Source organism: Rhea pennata, chromosome 3 (assembly GCF_028389875.1).
Source record: "Rhea pennata isolate bPtePen1 chromosome 3, bPtePen1.pri, whole genome shotgun sequence".
NCBI classification, from domain to species: Eukaryota; Metazoa; Chordata; class Aves; order Rheiformes; family Rheidae; genus Rhea; species Rhea pennata.
The window spans coordinates 115,520,762-115,528,155 of record NC_084665.1 but is presented as its reverse complement, the minus strand read 5'-3'; positions in this window follow the sequence as shown (position 1 = coordinate 115,528,155).

Genomic DNA, 7,394 nt, shown 5'->3' with positions numbered 1-7,394 from the left:
TTATATTAATCAAAAAGCTGTGAAATTGGCTCTACATTGAGTAAGCACCTGTGTTTGATTGTGATTTGTCACAATAAGCTGTCAGGTGTTTCAGTACACGCAAAGTATTCTTTCATTGTAGAAAATATATTTTTATGTTGCTGCTAGTTCTCCTTAGCAAAATAAGACAACCCAATACAGAGTCGTGATATGCAGAGTGTTCTCATCACAAATTCAGAGCAAATGGAGCAAAGTGTAGTGGAATCATTTCAATATTCGTATCGTAGCATCTAGGAGAGTCATGTTGCTGTTGTAACTCTTACTGCAAAGTAATACATCAGCACATCAAGAAAGTCAGGCTACTCTTCAGTCTGAATGCTTCAACACTGCTTCTAAATAGATAGCTCATCAGTCATATTTGAAGACTGCATTTTCTATTCTTTTTTGGCTTTCATTTATACTAATGGTCAATCTAAGACTCAGTTTTAAACATAGAGATCTGGAACAGTGCCTTCGAGACAATTTTTCACTCAAGAAGGCTGCTTATTCTTCTGGAAAATTATTACTGACAACATTAACCCAATCAGAACTTTAGACTATAACAGAGAAGATCATCTTCTGTGTACTGAGAAAGCTCAGGCTGATCTCCAGCTTGCTCGCTTTCTTGAAAAACTTTATAATTTTGGGGAGATGGGTTATTCTTCTGAATGTCTTGAGTTTTTTTTTTCATTAGAAAGTTTAGCAACAACAGAAATAGAGAGAATAAAACTAAGTCAATAAAACACAGTAAGCAAAAGTTACTCACTCCAAATAAGCAGAGAGCAGACTCATTGGGCTGTTGTCTAGCTACTGGCCTGTGAATCTCAGTATTGACTTATACCAATCTCTTGGCTGGAAAGATTCTGAAAACTCACAGGTTATAACAGGGTCTGACCTGAGCAACAACACTGTGAATTTGTTGCCTGTGAAAGGCATACAGGGAAAAAAAAGGCATGCAAGGAGGAACTACAAAAAAGAATCTAGCCCAGATTCTTTCTGTCTAAATTTAGGTAATTAATCAAGAGTCAAGTTAAAAACAGTCAGAGGAGATGAATACCTCCAAAGGGCTGCCTATTCAACCTGAAATCTGATCTTCCATATAGACATGATCTCTCTCTCTTTAGAGATTATTTAGTGAGCTCAGAGCATATAATTTCTTAACATAGGTGGGATCACTCAGCCAAACTGACCAGATATTACAACAGCTGTAAATGGAGATAGTAGTGATCCAGAAAGATGTACAGAATTGAGTATAGAGCTCTGCCCTGGAAAGAAGTGCCAGTATTTTCAGGAATGGTATTGTAGATAATGCTACCTTCAAGCTTATAAGGATGTATTACAAACAGTGGAAGAAAACCTAATAATGCTAAGAAGAGGACTTGAAAATTTTCTTTAAACTAATGCATATAATTAGCTATCTTTTATAATGCTGATGAAGCATTTGAACAGCAAAATCTAACCAAAAAAATCAATTATACTGAAATTGCATATTTTGAAATGCTTACAAAATTGTGCAGATTCAAATAAACAAACTTAAAGCAGCAAGCTTTGCACAACAAAGCTTTATTCCTGTACTTGCTGTTGTTTGAGATCTCTTAAACTAGGATTACTTCCCCATGAGATATGATAGTGTCAGAAATTTGTGATTCTATCCCGGCCAATGATGAAACTGCAATTTTTACCTATGCCTTAGACTATCTCTAATGTCATTAATCACGAGAACACACACATAGTAATATCTGGATACAATTTGTTGTATGCTTTAGATTCTTATGTGTATGAAAGCAACTGAGGTTTTAATATAAGCTGCTATTCACTGCTGTTTTTTAATTGCTTATAATTAGTTTATGATATTTAGGAAGTTAATGAGGATGCATATCCATTTTCTTCTTGAGTTTTTGACAAATATGTATTCTAATGCAAGGCAAACACAAAGCTCCACTAAATCAAAACAAGAGCATTTTGCACCCATTTTGCAAAAGCAAAGTTGCTATTCAACGAAACCGTAAAATTGGCTTAGTGCCAAAAAAGTGAAAGATTTCTTTTCAGCTGTTTTACAGACTTGGATCCCAATCCAACAAGCATTCATGGTCACTGGACCTCTGGAATCATTCAAGATTCCATTAGTTTTGCTTAAACCATAAGAAACAAATTACAGAATTGAAAGTTTAGTGTGTGACTCAGAGCAATCCTTTAATTTCTCTCCACCTGATGTTGTAATACTTTTTGTGTCTCCCAAGGTTTCATTTATTACTACTGAAAAAGCTTTACATGACTGTTATCTAGAAAATGGGTCAGGGAAAGAAAAAGCAAATCATTCATGTTATTTATTCACTGTAAAGGTTGCAGCAGCGCTTAGTATGTGATAAATGACTTCTCAAATGTAAAAGACAAACTACTTGTTACAAACAGTTCACATGCTGAAAGACAGAAAAATATATGAATGTTCTTTATCTCCTTTACCCATCACTGAAGCATAGTGTTAGGATGATCTGTGGATTTTAAAAATCCACCTCCCAAACCTTTTTTTTTTTTTTTTTAATATTCATTTGTTTTGCATAACTTTGGGGTAGCTGTGCTATAAAGGAATTTTTAGTCACCTATCTGTGACACAGCAACAGAGGGTCATCCGTGATTCTTTCAGATTCCAGGGTTAGTTCCACTGAACTCAAGAAATCACCATTTGTCAAATGTGAGAATTTATTAGAGCTAGGTGGTTCTACACATATGACGGATGCTGGACAACACTAAACAATTAACACCAGACAATCTACAAATACAATAAGGCTAAAAAATATAGGAAAGAACTAAAAATAGAATACACATATGAGAGCTCTATGCTTAAGCTTTGGATACACACTACGACGATTGGTCTTGAATGCATGGTACAGTGGCCGTTCTCATTCTCTCCTTCTCCTTATGAGACACATCTCTGGTATAGTTTTCCTTGGACTGTTCTCATCACTCTTGAGCTCTGCCAAAATGATTCAGGTTCTCCCTGGCTATTGGCATCAGGGATGTCCCCACTGATAGGTGGGTTGTTGGGTCTACAGGACAGCTGACAGTAAATTGAGTCCACACAGAGATATGCTACTTACTTGCTTTTATCCTTCCCAGGCTTAGTTCATTATCCAGTCAAACAATGTTAGACACGATAAAACAGATGATCTTAGTCAATAACAGTATGGATATCAACTGGACGATCAACAGGATGGTCAACAGATCAACAGATAAAAGTAGGGATGTCCAACAAAGTGTGAGTATATAGCATCACTTCACCTTTGCTGACTAGCTTCACTCAGCACCCATGGGCCACTGGAGGGCTACAGCAACTCCACAGTGTAGTGACTATTGCCGTGGTGCAACAGGGGTTCCTTAACTCTTGGGGAGCAATCTAGAGTAAACCCCTCTTCTGTGGGCTGCACCATCCTGCATCCTTATCTGTGTGGCACCAGTCGCTAACTTCTGAGTACTTCATAGAGGAAGTGGATCTTGAGGGTGGATTGGATCAATGACAGAGTATTGAACTGGAGGATGGAAGAAAGAAAGGGAAAAAAGACTGCTTCCTTTACATACAGTCACAGTTTCCTTATTTTTCTAGTACAGTGAAGGCAGAGAATGTTTTCCCAGGTGCTATAAACAGTAACAGGTGCATTGAGCCACAAGAAGAAAAAACAAAGGGTAATAATTTCTGTAAAATTTACATGTCCAAGGCCCATCAAACTTCCAATAATCCATGTGACAGGACAGAAAACAAGTTCTGTGTGGTCAGCGTGATGCCATATAACATTATTCCAGCATTAGCAGGCATAACAGGCATTGTTACAGAATGTTAATTAGTCAACTACTTAACATCTTTTTTTAAAAACTTAAAATAAATATATTTATTGAAATAGTTTTGTAATATTCCTGAACGTCTTGTTACAAAGACTTCTGTTCACATTTCTTATCAACAAGTTGCATGATGTTGTTTTTTTAATAAATTATATGGTTAGGATCCAGTTTACTCTTTTAAGAATGCTAGACAGGATTTGGTAAGATAAATCATCTACTGCAGGTAGATGTGTTGTCTGTAACCTTCTAGCAAACTCCAGAACTCTAGTTAGCATTTTGACAAGAACTACAGGAAACCAACACTCTCTTTAGAAGCACTTGGAGGACAGGCAAGATACCTTAAAATGTCCCAATACTCATCTTTAACCAACTGAGTTGATATCTCTGTAAGGGCAGGATTCAGTTCGAGTTGAAAGCCTAAGTTTAGGAGTCTACGCCATCTGGAGTCTCCATTCCCATTGGAGTTGAGGATAATTTAATTGTTAGCAGAGTCTAGAAAGTGATTCAATAGAGCAGTCATCAGTCTCCATACATTATACTGGGAGTTCAGAGTTCATTTCAGTCTTCCAGACATACCTGTTTAGTACCAGCTGAAAATATCCTCCAATATCAATGGATCAGTAAGCTGCAAACTATATGGCATCTCAACGTTCACAAATGGCTAGGTATTGGATGAGAAGACATTTTATGACATTGATAGGTGTTACATACAATTTATAGAAATTGTTTATTTTGATATTCTGCAGTGGAACTCATTACCCTTGATTGTCCTTAAAACAGGGCTGTTAAGCATACGTGGGTGAAAAAAAAATAATGTGAAAGACAACAAAAAATAAATGTCCATTACATATATATAAATATATATATACATATATATATATATATTTAAAAAAAGAGTTATGGTAGAGTTAAAAATCCCTATTTTCAGCATAGCCTCTTCTTACTTGAATCAGGAAAAAACTTTTCTGGGTTCAAATTATTCTATAACTGTTGCAGTGGGGTTTGTTGCATCCTGATGGAAAGAAACAGGTATTGGATATTTTGCTGCCGGGAGCTAACAATCATCCCAACCAAGCCTCACAAGTTCTATTTCCATAAAATGCCTTCAGAGGAGAAGTCTCAAGTCTTGCAACTACTGTTATCAGTGCAATTCTAAATGCTCTCATGCTGTGACACAGCTACTTCACACACACCAGTGGGAATCCCCCAAACCATTCATTTTTACAGAATATGTCCTTCATGCAAGTACAGAGATAAAAAAGTGTGATGCTGACCACAAAGTACAAAATGATTGATCTCCTTTTAGTAAAAAAAGAGTAAGGAAATAAACTCAAATCAATTTGATGACAAAAAAATAATAATCTTTTTACATATCTCCCATACTATTAACTGAAAATATAAATATGTCCCAGGCATCCCTGTAACCACATTTTTCTTATTCAGCAATTTCTCCTTCTGAGAGAGCTTCCACTGTTTCCCCCATACAAAACCAAAGAGAGGCCTGCAGTAATAAGATTATTTTTAATAATGCTAAGCAAGATTTATCCACATCTCCTTGACAGCTACATTTCTAACTGGCTTAAGCAGAAAAGTCACATTTGAATATATTCTGACTTTTAGAAACTGAGTAGTTCCATATTCATTTGTAGCTGGATAATTGATTGTTCTGCTTTTTTAGGAATGAAAGCATATGCTTTCTTTCTACATCTGATCTCAAGCCTAGTATCTTCAAGCCTAGTAACTTCAGGGAACAAAATAGCTTTGATTAGATAGATCCTATGATGTTTAAAAGTACCTATGGCTCCACCAAAACTTAATTAGTTCCTTATCTGTGGATAGCGTGTAAACCTGTCAGATCGATGTGAATCAGGTCGGTACTACAAGTGTGCATTACCTAGGACTCAGTCACATCTGTAGCATACAATACAATTTTGGACCCTGTTGGCACTGAATTAATACAAATACAAAGAATAGATTACAAATATAGGAAATATTAGGAAAAAATATCTGTTGTAAACTAGGAGACTATCAGCTATAAATGACAAAGAGAAAATTTTAGATGTACTAGTTTATTCTAGGATGATTATGATCCTCCAGTATGATGTATATATATCCTAAAGAATAGGATATATGTATTTTTAAGATCCATTACATTCTAGTGTTGCCAAGGGAGATCAGAAATGTGAATACTGTTGTATAGCATCTTATGAGCCATTCTGGAATCTGATACTCAGAAAAAAATCAGGAAAATTTACCATTATGAACCGGGATACTACAAGAGAAAAACAAACACACTTTATTTAGTTTAATAGAATTAAGGACAAAAGGAAATATGCTTGCTCTCTGTAAACACAGCACGAGAGCAAAACCCTAGCAAAGAAGATCTGTTTAAGATAAAAAAAAACTATGCTGACATAAAAATTGATTATCCATAAATAAATTAATTTAGGTTGACAGTTAGACAGTTCAGACAATCAAAACAGTAAAGTTGCAGAAAAGCTTCTGAATAGAAGGGAATAGGACAAATAAAACAGATTTTAAGATAATTCTAAGGATATGAGGATGAATAATTGGACTAGTAAGGAAGTAAACACAGCATTGAGGTTCACGACCCCTCCCTCAAATATGTACTTTCACTACTTAATGTTCAACTGTTGTATTGCTCCTTGAGTGTATATGCTGCCAGTAAGCCTCTTTCCACAATATCATCAGAAAATATTTTAAATCTAAAATAAATACAATAGGTAAACATGTTGTCAGCAAGAAATTTGTGATTATGATCAGAGATACCTATTGTTGTAGGTGGGAAACTGTGGCAGTGTTGATTTACAGATCTTGCAGATATGATGCAAAATGTGCTTTTTCTTTATTTTTTTTCTCTGTAATTATCATAGGACATTACAGCAGATATTTAAAAGACAAGCAAACATGAGTAAATATGAAAGGCTTCATTTTTCTCTATTTTAACAAATCAGAAATGAATTATAATGTCAGAAAATATATTTAGTCTTTTTTTAATTATATTAAAAAAAAAAGGAACAGCAGAAACTAATCAGTTCTCCATGAGCATTTGTATCCTTTCTTTATTTTTGTGCAGAAGGCTGATTACATTTTAAGAGTTTTCTTCTTCTAAGTAATTCTACAGAACTTCATTCATGATAGTTCATGAAGTTATAATTTTATGAAGATGGTTGAGATAAGAAAGGGCCAGGTCCTAATTGAATTCCTTGGAATAGTCAGTGACACTGGAATGCAGAAGAAAAAAAAAAAAAACAATTAAAATTCTCAAGGCATCCCATTCTCTTTCAAGATTTGGCATTTCCAGTTTGGCAAAATTTCAGAGATCACGGTATAGTAATGGGAGATATCCAAAGCAATGACTTTTAGCAGCAGTGTTCTCCAAGCGAAAGTAAAATCTCCTATGGTTACAGTAGCATAACCTAAAGGAGCAGAACTTTTATGCCCTATTTGATAGCCTAAAAATTAAAAATAATGGAATCTTGATTATTTCTATGGTATTTAACAGTAAATCAGTTTCTGCC